The sequence below is a fragment of the Schistocerca serialis genome, chromosome 1 (assembly GCF_023864345.2).
Source record: "Schistocerca serialis cubense isolate TAMUIC-IGC-003099 chromosome 1, iqSchSeri2.2, whole genome shotgun sequence".
Classification (NCBI taxonomy): domain Eukaryota; kingdom Metazoa; phylum Arthropoda; class Insecta; order Orthoptera; family Acrididae; genus Schistocerca; species Schistocerca serialis.
Window position 1 is genome coordinate 1,180,218,484 of NC_064638.1, and position 14,273 is coordinate 1,180,232,756.

At 43.3% G+C, this 14,273-nt stretch overlaps 1 protein-coding gene across 1 annotated transcript in view; it reads left to right on the plus strand.

Annotated features, from left to right (window-relative positions):
- The window catches only part of LOC126456481 (3 beta-hydroxysteroid dehydrogenase/Delta 5-->4-isomerase type 1), a 276,435-nt gene that overhangs the window by 153,261 nt on the left and 108,901 nt on the right, over positions 1-14,273 (plus strand). The gene's annotated exons all lie outside the window — the stretch shown is intronic.

Below are 14,273 nucleotides of genomic sequence, written 5' to 3' on the forward strand. Positions count from 1 at the left end.
GGGCGTCTCTACCGAGCAAAAATCCACAACATCGCATTCAACTGTATTATAAGATTATGTCGAAGATCTTGTTTGAACAGTTCTCGGGTATCCGACCGGGTAGCCTCGTAATTTCTTCACAATATCTCGGCAGACGTACACGCTGCCATCTTCAGGTGGTTCCTGACGAATGCTATGCTGTTCCTCTCGGCGCCCTATATATACTAACCGTTACCCCCTCCACCTGGGGAAACACAATGTGAAATGTGTATTCCGACTCCCTGCAAAAACATTGACTCTACTGGGTTCAGTGAAAGATGACCTTGTCCTTCGAAAACCAGGTGTTCATCAAATTCCCTGTCAGTGCGGAAAATCATACATTGCGGAGACAGTCCGCGCTGTAGAAGAGAGGTGCCGCGAACACAAGCGCCATACCGAATTACGCCAGGCCACTAAATCATCCGTGGCTGACCATTGTATAAAGACTGGCCGTACTATGGACTATGAAAAAACAAAAATACTCTGTCAATCCTCCTACTTCTGGGACTGCGTTACTAAAGAGGCCATTGAATTCCGACTAAAGGACGATCTAATTAATAAAGACAGCGGCCTTCAACTTAGTCAGGCTTGGAACCCTGCACTCAGCCTGGAGAGAAAGATGCGGTCCCAGAGATCGAAGACCGCCCCCGACGGCGGCAGCAGGGAGACTGCAGACCCCAATTCAGACCCAGGCGCCGCTTCCCCCACCACCTCCAGTAGCCGCCGCGCCGGCCGCACCAAAGACACCAGGAGAGGAACGGTGAAGGGGGTAACGGCTAGTGTATATAGGGCGCCGAGAGGAACAGCCCAGCATTCGTCAGGAACCACTGAATATGGCAGCGTGTACGTCTGCCGAAATATTGAGGAGAAATTACGACCCTACCCGGCCGGATACCCGAGAACTGTTCAAATTGGAAATATGCAGGGAAAACTTCAGATCTCATGTCGGAGATCTGTTTGTCACTACATTATTTTCGTGTTTGCTTAGTAATAAATCAATTTCGGGTGATTCGTAAGGAGAAAAAAACCACCTTCTGAAGAACATTAAAAGTTATCCTGTACCATTCTTAGACATTTGTCAAAGATTTTGAAATTGGTGTAATAATAATAATAATAATAATAATAATAATAATAATAATAAATATCTTACTGCATGTTCCCACCCATTAGCAATTTTATTTGTTTATTTATTTATTTAATCCTGTCAGAAACATACACTATAGCGTACAGGACATTACAAACTTCAACAAACGTACTCCAGTCAGATTGATACTATAAGCATTTCTACCAAGACTTGGTTCACACTGAGACGGTACGATATGGGATGCGATACGTTGCACTTAAGAATGGATGATGTGACGTTTACCGGTACGACACCTGTGTTCCCACTGAGGTGATAGATGATGCGACGTGATACACGATGCAACTCGTTACACCACAAGCAACAAGAGAGCACGAATCAAGTTTCTGTTTCAGTTTCTGTTGCAGTCATGAGCTCTTCTGAAGGTGGCGCTACTAACCAGCAAATACATGGGAAGACTAGGAAGATCATAAAAAAAGCAAAAGAACTAATACCACGGAAAAAGAACACTAAACACCTTTCTGTGGCACTCAGAGTGTGAAAAGGCACTGGAAATACGGAAACTAGCTTTTCAGGACTACAGCAGCAAAAATCCCCAGAAAGCGTCTGTTGTTTCCAATAATCAAGAAAACAGGCTGCAAAACTTATTAGCAAAAGAAGCAATAGTACATGAAGGAGCAACTGGATACTATAGAGGTAAACTTCCGCAACCACACCACGAGAGAATTCTACAGGACCTTCTCAATGAAGATCTGCTGGTAAACGGCTCAAAATTTGTGCTTCAGGAAACCAGATGGAAAACTAACTAACCAAGAGAATTGTTAAGAACTGGCACGTTATTTTTCGGATCTCCTTAACTACCCCGAATCTGTGACAAGATTTCCGGTACAGAACTGTACCTCCATCCAACCGGAATCACTCCCACTAACATGTGAAGAGATCAACAAACACATAAGGAGTGTGTCAGAACTCTCCATTGCATAAAACAATATATCCAACTTAATGCTATTCTTTGCATTGTGCAAGCAACCAGGTATCGATAGCAACAATCTGAGGGCGAAACATGGGAGCGCGATTCTAAGCATTGTTGTGAGATGAGGTCTGTCTGCGAGAGTGGAAGTAGTAGTGTTGGTCGAGAGCTCGAAGACAGAAGACGTGTCACCCTGCCCTCACGTCGGTGATGGCTCCAGTGTTGATAAATAAGCGAAGTAGATTAACGCATCTGAACATTTGGTACTCAGATTTCCTGACAATTCATGATGAAGAGTTACCTCACTGATACCAGTACCTACAGTACCAAGTACTTCTTAAAAAAATAAAAATAGAAAAATGCTTATTCCTAGCACTAAGAGAAACACAAACTTCCATTCCATCACGTACATTTGTTGCCTTGTTTGTCCTATTATTCCCTTAGCACTCTTCTGAGATCGTTGCATAATTTGTTCTAACTTCATGTGTGGTAAAACGGCAGTAGTAAAAGGTTGTTTGGTTTGCCTAACTACAAAATGACCTGCTTTAAATTTTCGATATACTTCAGGTGCTCTTCATCTATCTATCTCATTTTTTTCACGTGCCATGATGCATGTCGCAAATAATTTATGCTGTCAAATTTACGGGAAATACAGGTAGAAGTTACTGAATAACTCGGAGGTGGCTATCCCTACCACCGTTTCTGTCACTTGCTATAAGAAACTCCAAGTCTAGAAGGTAAACTAGTACATAATGGTACCTACTCTTGTAGTTCACATTACATTCACTTTTCACTGAGAATTCGTCATGTGAAGCAGAGATCAATACCAGAATACAAGTAGGAAACCGATCTTATCATAGCCTAGCACAACTGCTTCGGTCCAAATATCTCTCCAGATAGTTCAAGATTCGACTGTACAAAACCCTGATCCAGCCTGTTGTTCTATTTGGCTGTGAGACATGGAGTATCCGGAAACAGGACTTCCATAAGCTCCTTTTGAGAGAAAAGTGCTTCGGAAGATCTTCGGTCCGGTTCTGGATGCAGATACAGGGGAATGGAGGATCAGATACAACCAAGAGCTTGAGGAACTGTACCAGCAGCCCAACATAACAGGAACTGTCAAAGCCAAACGAATGCAGTGGGGCGGCCATGTGGCCCGGATGGAGGATCGCAGAAGGCCTCGGAAACTCCTGGATTTCACACCTTCAGGAAAGAGACCGCCAGGGAGACCCAAGAAGCGTTGGAGGGATGGACTCCATGAATATTTAAACCAAGTGTCAATAGATGTGAACGGATGGCGGATAGCAGCAATGGACAGAATACACTGGAGGAGGAAACTTGTAGATGCGTGCGGTCCACTGGGCCTGATCACGCAGTAGTAGTAGTAATAGTAGTAGTAGTAGTAGTTACATTCACTACTAAATTTTGGAAAGTCTTTGTAAACTTCTACTGACTGTAAGAGTTCATTAATCTCGGTGGGGCTTGTATTCACATTCTTATTTGAAATAATTAATTTTATTTCCTGGGCATGTTGAAGGGTCATCTCATATTTTTCCTATGTATTATACTTCCAAAACGCTTGAGGTTTCATCTTCATTATATCTTCTGCAAGTCTCAGTAAGCTCTTAAGAGATCTGACTTAATGGGTTCCATTCATTCCTGATTCGGTTGTTTTTCACCAGATAGCTCGCACTCAGTTAGTGCTTCCTTTGCACCACTTCCTTGTAGAAACTTTCCAGTACTGTTCATGAAAGCCTTTGCACAATGGAAGTTTCCGATCATGGCAATAATGCCAGGAAATGCAGACGGACTGTTTATCGTATCAGAAATGATATGGAAAGCACCCTGGACTGAGAATACCGGTAAAACTTATTGTTTCAGCTGCGAACAAATACTGCTACATATTCTGTAACAGGCTTGGCAACGAATAGAAGAAATTCCACTTGCATGAGAGGCGGTGTCGCGCTTGAGATGAGGGAACGACATTCAGCCCATGTTGAAACAATTATACTGTCAGTACTTTCTTCGTGTATTACTTGTTTAGTTAAACTGATCACAAATTTAGTTTCAACATGTATCTTTTTAGCGACCCCATTACAAAGCAACCCTTTCTCTACTTTGAAACTTTCGGAAACCATGACTTGCTGACTGGACTCTTGTAATGTAGGACCCTTTACATGCAATTCCTTTTGTAAACAGTGACTTCGATGGATTAAAAATTAGTTTCAGATACCTTTAATTTGGCCTGAAATTTGGTGCTATCCAGACACGCTTGGAATAGAAAACTGTGCCTTGTCATCACGAGTACCAGATATACCTGAAGCATATCTATGATCAAAACAGCCAATGGCTGCGATGGTAAAGTTGTGAATATCACATTGGCTTTGCAAAGGTGTATTATCATGTCCACTTGCCTAAATAGTTTATGCTGCTGAATCCTCTCTTTTACGTGACACTTCTTTGTAGCTCACAGAAACTAATGCTTTGTCCATAAAAGTAATTAACTCTCGACTTTTATACTTACCGCAATTGAACTCTAAGAATCTGAGGTGCTTGTTTCATGCCGCGATAAATGGAGTAATATAATATTTGGTGCATTACTGTAGCTGATAAAGCCATTTCCCTATTATCACAGGTTGCGCCATGTTCAACATCTCGTTCGTCATCATTGCCTTGTGTGTCCATGATTTACTGATCTGGATCGGAATATTCTTCATTCATAGTACTTCATAAATGCAAAATTTTTTTCATTTTTTAAAAATCGAAACAAAAATTTTAACATCTCATCACGCATCTCAGGAACCACCCATGAAGTCTTCAGTTCATATGAATTGCAAGATTTACTAGCAAGTCCAAAGTTTAAATTCGGTAAAGGCTCTCTGATTACTTTTACAGCAGGTTTGATGTTATCTGCTTTTCGCATATGTTTAACTAAATCACTCCCTATTTTTGACGATAAAACCACCAATGACTAATTTTTACTATCAGATGAACTGAAGATTCTTTCATTCTCGCAATGTCTTTGAAGTCTTAGTTTTACTTCGCTGTTTCGAATTCCAATTCATTTAGCAATTCCCGCATTTCATTAGCGTGAAGCCATATCCTTCTTTACGCTTAGGGCTTACAATTTCTATTCCTTTTTCAAATACCAAGTCCTTTGGTGAGATAGTTTTCTGTTCTTTAACATTTTTCGTAGAAAATTAATATCTTCTTACATATGCTTCCGAAAAACTTTGTGGTACATTAAATCTCCACCAAACACTAGTGTGTCTGGTTCCAAATCTGCAGCTCGAGTATAAACGTCACTTTGAAAACAGATAGCTCATTCAGATTCACTCATACAAAACTTGTCCCGGACACCATTATGACTTTGATGTCCACAGGCAGGGCATCGAACATGTGTTGGCCACACAACTGCTGAAGGGGGCTCTCGACGTACAGCAGATGTTCTTGTTTTCCTGGAGATTTCGAGATTTGAAGTATACGTTTGATAGCCCTGGTTTGTCACGTAATACACAAACACATCATCTTGAAACGCAGACACATCATCAGAAGCTACACTATTCAGATTTCTTGTAACGATGTCTTCTACTACACTCCTGGAAATTGAAATAAGAACACCGTGAATTCATTGTCCCAGGAAGGGGAAACTTTATTGACACATTCCTGGGGTCAGATACATCACATGATCACACTGACAGAACCACAGGCACATAGACACAGGCAACAGAGCATGCACAATGTCGGCACTAGTACAGTGTATATCCACCTTTCGCAGCAATGGAGGCTGCTATTCTTCCATGGAGACGATCGTAGAGATGCTGGATGTAGTCCTGTGGACGGCTTGCCATGCCATTTCCACCTGGCGCCTCAGTTGGACCAGCGTTCGTGCTGGACGTGCAGACCGCGTGAGACGACGCTTCATCCAGTCCCAAACATGCTCAATGGGGGACAGATCCGGAGATCTTGCTGGCCAGAGTAGTTGACTTACACCTTCTAGAGCACGTTGGGTGGCACGGGATACATGCGGACGTGCATTGTCCTGTTGGAACAGCAAGTTCCCTTGCCGGTCTAGGAATGGTAGAACGATGGGTTCGATGACGGTTTGGATGTACCGTGCACTATTCAGTGTCCCCTCGACGATCACCAGTGGTGTACGGCCAGTGTAGGAGATCGCTCCCCACACCATGATGCCGGGTGTTGGCCCTGTGTGCCTCGGTCGTATGCAGTCCTGATTGTGGCGCTCACCTGCACGGCGCCAAACACGCATACGACCATCATTGGCACCAAGGCAGAAGCGACTCTCATCGATGAAGACGACACGTCTCCATTCGTCCCTCCATACACGCCTGTCGCGACACCACTGGAGGCGGGCTGCACGATGTTGGGGCGTGAGCGGAAGACGGCCTAACGGTGTGCGGGACCGTGGCCCAGCTTCATGGAGACGGTTGCGAATGGTCCTCGCCGATACCCCAGGAGCAACAGTGTCCCTAATTTGCTGGGAAGTGGCGGTGCGGTCCCGTACGGCACTGCGTAGGATCCTATGGTCTTGGCGTTCATCCGTGCGTCGCTGCGGTCCGGTCCCAGGTCGACGGGCACGTGCACCTTCCGCCGACCACTGGCGACAACATCGATGTACTGTGTAGACCTCACGCCCCACGTGTTGTGCAATTCGGCGGTACGTCCACCCGGCCTCCCGCATGCCCACTATACGCCCTCGCTCAAAGTCCGTCAACTGCACATACGGTTCACGTCCACGCTGTCGCGGCATGCTACCAGTGTTAAAGACTGCGATGGAGCTCCGTATGCCACGGCAAACTGGCTGACACTGACGGCGGCGATGCACAAATGCTGCGCAGCTAGCGCCCTTCGACGGCCAACACCGCGGTTCCTGGTGTGTCCGCTGTGCCGTGCGTGTGATCATTGCTTGTACAGCCCTCTCGCAGTGTCCGGAGCAAGTATGGTGGGTCTGACACACCGGTGTCAATGTGTTCTTTTTTCCATTTCCAGGAGTGTATGCGGCTGCTTCTTGAGCTCATTTTCTTCCGTTACCTGTGGTAACTACCTTGTTACTGTCTACAGCCAGACAAATACCGCACTTCTCCATGTCAAATGAAATACTCCGATTTTCTTGGCCAACAGTTGCCAGTCTCATTCCCATCCTTTATTGATAATTTGTTTTTATCAACGTCAATTTACCTGTTGTTGTTGCTGTTGTTGTTGTGGTCTTCAGTCCTGAGACTGGTTTGATGCAGCTCTCCATGCTACCCTATTCTGTGCAAGCTTCTTCATCTCCCAGTACTTACTGCAACCTACATCCTTCTGAATCTGCGTACTGTATTCAACTCTTGGTCTCCCTCTACGATTTTTTACCCTCCACGCTGCCCTCCAATGCTAAATTTGTGATCCCTTGATGCCTCAAAACATGTCCTACTAACCGGTCCCTTCTTTTTGTCAAGTTGTGCCACAAACTCCTCTTTTCGCCAATTCTATTCAATACTTCATCATTAGTTATGTGATCTCCCCATCTAAACTTCAGCATTCTTCTGTAGCACCACATTTCAAAAGCTTCTATTCTCTTCTTGTCCAAACTATTTATCGTCCATGTTTCACTTCCATACAAGGCTACACTCCATACAAATACTTTCAGAAACAGCTCCCTGACAATTAAATCTATACTCGATGTTAACAAATTTCTCTTCTTCAGAAACGCTTTCCTTGCCATTGCCAGTCTACATTTTATATCTTTCCTACTTTGACCATCATCAGTTATTTTGCTCCCCAAATAGCAAAATCATTTACTACTTTAAGTGTCTCATTTCGTAATCTAATTCCCTCAGCATCACCCAACTTAATTCGACTACCTTCCATTATCCTTGTTTTGCTTTTGTTGATGTTCATCTTATAGCCTCCTTTCAAGACACTGTCCATTCCGTTCAACTGCTCTTCCAAGTACTTTGCTGTCTCTGACAGAATTACAATGACATCGGCGAACCTCAGAGTCTTTATTTCTTCTCCATGAATTTTAATACCTACTCTGAATTTTTCTTTTGTTTCCATTATTGCTTACTCAATATACAGATTTAATAACATTGGGGAGAGGCTAAAACCCTGTCTTACTCCCTTCCCAACCACTGCTACCCTTTCATGCCCCTCGACTCTTATAACTGCCATCTGGTTTCTGTACAAATTGTAAATAGCCTTTCGCTCCCTGTATTTTACCTCTGCCACCTTTAGAATTTGAAAGACAGTATTCCAGTCAACATTGTCAAAAGCTTTCTCTAAGTCTACAAATGCTAGAAACGTAGGTTTGCCTTTCCTTAATCTTTCTTCTAACATAAGTCGTAGGGTCAGTATTGCCTCACGTGTTTCAACATTTCTACGGAATCCAAACTCATCTTCCCCGAGGTCGTCTTCTGCCAGTTTTTCCATTCGTCTGTAAAGAATTTGTGTTAGTATTTAACAGCCGTGACTTATTAAACCGATAGTTCGATAATTTTCACATCTGTCAACACCTGCTTTCTTTGGGATTGGAATTATTATATTCTTCTTGAAGTCTGAGGGTATTTCGCCTGTCTCATACATCTTGCTCACCAGATGGTAGATTTTTGTCAGGACTGGCTCTCCCAAGGCCGTCAGTAGTTCTAATGGAATGTTGTCTACTCCCGGGGCCTTGTTTCGACTCAGGTCTTTCAGTGCTCTGTCAAACTCTTCACGCAGTATCGTATCTCCCATTTCATCTTCATCTACATCCTCTTCCATTTCCATATTATTGTCCTCAAGTACATCGCCCTTGTATAGACCCTCTGTGTACTCCGTCCACCTTTCGGCTTTCCCTTCTTTGCTTAGAACTGAGTTTCCATCTGAGCTCTTGATATTCATACAAGTGATTCTCTTTTCTCCAAAGGTCTCTTTAATTTTTCTGTAGGCAATATCTATCTTACCCCTAGTGAGATAAGCCTCTACATCCTTACATTTGTCCTCTAGCCATCCCTGCTTGGCCATTTTGCACTTTCTGTCGATCTCATTTTTGAGACGTTTGTATTCCTTTTTATCTGCTTCATTTACTGCATTTTTATATTTTCTCCTTTCATCAATTAAATTCAATATTTCCTCTGTTACCCAAGGATTTCTACTAGCCCTCGTCTTTTTACCTACTTGATCCCCTGCTGCCTTCACTACTTCATCCCTCAGAGCTACCCATTCTTCTTCTACTGTACTTCTTTCCCCCATTCCTGTTAATTGTTCCCTTATGCTCTCCTTGAAACTCTGTACAACCTCTGGTTTAGTCAGTTTATCCAGGTCCCATCTCCTTAAATTCCCACCTTTTTGCAGTTTCTTCAGTTTTAATCTACAGTTCATAACCAACAGATTGCGCTCAGAGTCCACATCTGCCCCTGGAAATGTCTGACAATTTAAAACCTGGTTCCTAAATCTCTGGCTTATCATTATACAATCCATCGGATACCTTCTAGTATCTCCAGGCTTCTTCCATGTATACAACCTTCTTTCATGATTCTTGAACCAAGTGTTAGCTATGGTTAAGTTATGCTCTGTGCAAAACTCTACCAGGCGGCTTCCTCTTTCATTTCTTACCCCCAATCGATATTCACCTACTATGTTTCCTTCTCTCCCTTTTCCTACTCTCGTATTCTTGTCACCCATGACTATTTAATTTTCGTCTCCCTTCACTACCTGAATAATTTCTTTTATCTCGTCATACATTTCATCAATTTCTTCATCATCTGCAGAGCTAGTTGGCATATAAACTTGTACTACTGTAACGTCCCCTTAGAAAAATTTATGAATTACTGTGCTGATAAACCTCTTACATTGTTTACTTTTCAAACAGCTGAGCCAAACTGAACGTACTCAAACATTCGCTAAAGTGACACACAATACTTTCAGCGCAACGCAGTCTGACTTTCAGTAATCGCTACAAAGAATGGCCCTGACTAACATTAACCTATACGTTTCACAAATCACTTACCTCAAAAATCTTCGTTACTCGAACTACTGCAATACAGCGAGCGCCACTACTGCCAGCTAAATAAAAGATTCAAACTACTGAAGGCACTAACTACTGATAGGCACAGTTAGCAAATGAAAGATTTTGATAGAGAACAAAGAATGTATTTACCTTAATAGTGTTGAAAAGTGATAATATACATAGCAGTTCATGACATCCAGTCTTACAAATTTCAAAACTTCGCCATCTCTCTCCCCACATCCACCACTGCTGGCGACTCACCTCCAACTGCGCAATGCTATGCGCTGTTAACAGCCAACTGCCCAACACTACAATGGCGACAACAACGCAAACTAGCCACAGACTGCACACAGCACAGCCAGTGATTTTCATACAGAGCGCTACGTAACGTTGCCAATATGAAAACATAAACAGCTTACTTACACTACTGTAGTAGGCGTGAGCTTCGTGTCTATCTTGGCCACAATAATGCGTTCACTATGCCGTTTGTAGCAGCTTACCCGCACTCCTATTTTTATATTCATTATTAAACCTACTCCAGCATTATCCCTATTTGATTTTGTATTTATAACCCTGTATTCACCTGACCAAAAGTCTTGTTCCTCCTGGCACCGAACTTCACTAATTCCCGCTATATCTAACTTTAACCTATCCATTTCCCTTTTTAAATTTTCTAACCTACCTGCCCGATTAAGGGATCTGACATTCCACGCTCCGATCCGTAGAACACCAGTTTTCTTTCTCCTGATAACGACGTCCTCTTGAGTAGTCCCCGCCCGGAGATCCGAATGGGGGACTATTTTACCTCCGGAATATTTTACCCAAGAGGACGCCATCATCATTTAACCATACAGTAAAGCTGCATGCCCTCGGGAAAAATTTACCTATAGCAATCAAAATTATCTTTACGAAATGAACATTTCAGTTCTCAGGGCGTATCAGCATAAGTGTTACAGTAAAGTAGGGCAGTTTTTAAATTGTGGATTAAGGCCAGTAGTAAACAAGTCTTGTAAAACTTTCAGCACACGTTTTTTTAATAGATAGTAGTCAGTTAGCTTTACAAACCATCTTTAATCGATTCCTTACCCTTAAAAACATATATTTAGACACTTAAATGATGAGTATGGCTGTCACATTAACAGAAATACACTGCTGGAAAAAGATACTACACCCTTTAAGAGCTACCCAATTCACTCAAGATTTATTGTTGCAACAGCTCACATGGAGTACAAGAAATGATTACGTTTACAGGACAATACTAGAAGCGCCTCTGTGGTATGAGGTACCAACCCATGCTAATACAGCCATGGGCAGCAGTGCAGTCAGTGACTCTGGCATCCAGTCGATAGTACAGATAGCGAATACTATCCAGGGATATGATATGCCACGTCAGTTGGACCTGTTCACATAGTTCTATAAGAGTTGTTGTTTAATGAGATGCACGATCACCTCTCGTCCTATCGTGTACCATACCGTGCTCGATTGCAGACAAGTCCAGAGATTGTATTGGCCAGGGAAGTTGCTGCTTGCAGAGCAGGTTGAGTTCTACAGACAGTGTGTGGACGAGAATTATCCTTTTGAACAACACGTTACCTTTCTGTCGCAAGAACGGCAAAAGATCGGGTCTAACAACGTCCTGCACGGACCGAGTGCTCTTTAGCATCACCTCCAGGAATACCACAAAGGTGAAAGAGAGTTTTAGCTTATTGCGGCCCCGTCCATAAGGCATGGGGTGGAGCCAGTGTGTCTTGGACGAACGCTCTCTACAAGACAGCGCTTACCAGGCCTGCATCGTACACGTAAGCGACTATCACTTGCGTGCAGACAGAATCTGCTTCTATCACTGAAGACCACGGCGCTCCGTTCCATCTTCCAAGTGATTCTCCGATGACAACCAGTTGGGCCATGCACGTCGATAGTGTGGTGCGAGTGGAAGACAGGTTAGAGGTGTGCATGCCCGTAGTCCCACTGGTAATAATCGGTTCGCGACAGTTCGTTTTGACTCGTGTGGGCTCACAAGTCCTCTTACCTGTGATGTGGTAGCTATACGATCCGCCGCTCGTGCCCTTACTATACGACAGTCCTGACTGGTACCTGTGCTGTGTGGAAGTCCAGAACCTCGCCTATGAGTGTAAGAATGTTGAAGTGACCACTGATATCAGCATCGTTGCACGACTGACACAGCATGCCCAACTTGTGTGGAAATTCTCCGGAAGGACCATCCCGTCACTCGGAAGGCCACAATTTGACCTCTTTCAAACTCGTTCTGTGGGCTGTAGGAAGCACGCGTTGGCGGGCGACGTTGAAACCATTGTCAGTTCATCTAACATGCCACAGGTGATATATGCTCTTGTCGGATAAAAATCGACGTCGTCTTTCCAGGTGCATTAATTTCTTTTCCCCAGTAATGTGTACACAAACTAAAAACGTTGTACGCCGTTTTAGAAAATGGCTTTTAAAACAACTGGTCCAGAATATGGCGATGTCCACCCAACTTTTCCTGACTCTCCTATATGTACTTCACTCAATTCTTTTGGTTAGGCAAATCGGTACTAAAATTTTTACCGGACTCCATTACATGAACAGGGAAGAAAACTGTCTATTGACACACAGTCAACATAGGTTTAGAAAACATCGTTCCTGTGAAACACAACTAGCTCTTTATTCACATGGAATGCTGAGTGCTATTGACAAGGGTTTTCAGATCGATTCCGTATTTCTGGGTTTCCGGAAGGCTTTTGACACTGTACCACAAGCGGCTCGTATTGAAATTGCGTGCTTATGGAATATCGCCTCGGTTATGTGACTGGATTTGTGATTTCCTGTCAGAGAGGTCACAGTTCGTAGTAACTGACGGAAAGTCATCGAGTAAAACAGAAGTGATTTATAGCGTTCCCAAAGGTATTGCTATACGCCCTTTGCTGTTCCTTATCTATATAAACAATTTGGGAGACAACCTGAGCAGCCGTCTTCGGTTGTTTGCAGATGACGCTGTCGTTTATCGACAAATAATGCCATCAGAAGATCAAAACAAACTGCAAAACGATTTAGAAAAAATATCTGAATGGTGCGAAAAGTGGCAGTTGACCCTAAATAACGAAAAGTGTGAGGTCATTCACATGAGTGCTACAAGGAACTCGTTAAACTTCGGTTACACGATAAATCAGTCTAATTTAAAAGTCGTAAATTCAACTAAATACCTAGGTATTACAATTACGAACAACTTAAATTAGAAGGAACACACAGAAAATGTTGTGGGGAAGGCTAACCAAAGACTGCGTTTTATTGGCAGGACACTTAGAAAATGTAACAGACCTACTAAGGAGACTGCCTACACTACGCTTGTCCGTCCTCTTTTAGAATACTGCTGCGCGGTGTAGGGTCCTTAACAGGTAGGACTGACGGAATACATCGAAAAAGTTCAAAGAAAGGCAGCACGTTTTGTATTATCGCGAAATATGGGAGAGAGTGTCACAGAAATGACACAGGATTTGGGCTGGAAATCGTTAAAAGAAAGACGTTTTTAGTTGCGACGGAATCTTCTCACGAAATTCCAATCACCAACTTTCTCCACCGAATGCGAAAATATTTTGTTGACACCGACGTACATAGGGAGGTACCATCACCACGATAAAATAAGGGAAATCAGAGCTCGTACGGAAAGATATAGGTGTTCATTCTTTGCGCGCGCTATACGAGATTGGAATAATAGAGAATTGTGAAGGTGGCTCGATGAACCTCCTGCCAGGCACTTAAATGTGGTTTGCAGAGTATCCATGTAGATGTAGATGCAGATACTCAGTGTTGCATCGGACAATACAACAAGATACATGTCTGTGTCATGTGCTGTCATCCCAGCGTGAAGCAGTTAAGTCGCTTCGACTATGTTCCTATACGCCCCGTTGATGAGTGTTGATAAGTGTTGCTTCTGTGTCGTATTGCAAGTCGCGTATCGGCGTATAGTATCGTCTCAGTGTGAACCGCGCCGAGCAGTTAGTGGTATCGACTAATTACATGATGTACAAAGTCACATTAAATTTGGTGTGACCTGTATGCAGCAAATGCACATGCTTCTCTGGTGGCGTCAATCACATTCTGGGGAGAGCACGTAGCTGTGCGCAACCTGCAGACCAGGAGATGGTTCACTGTCTCTCATTCATCAGACTCTCGTAATGCAGAGTCGCAGAGAAATCTTCTCATATTGATCTTCGTTC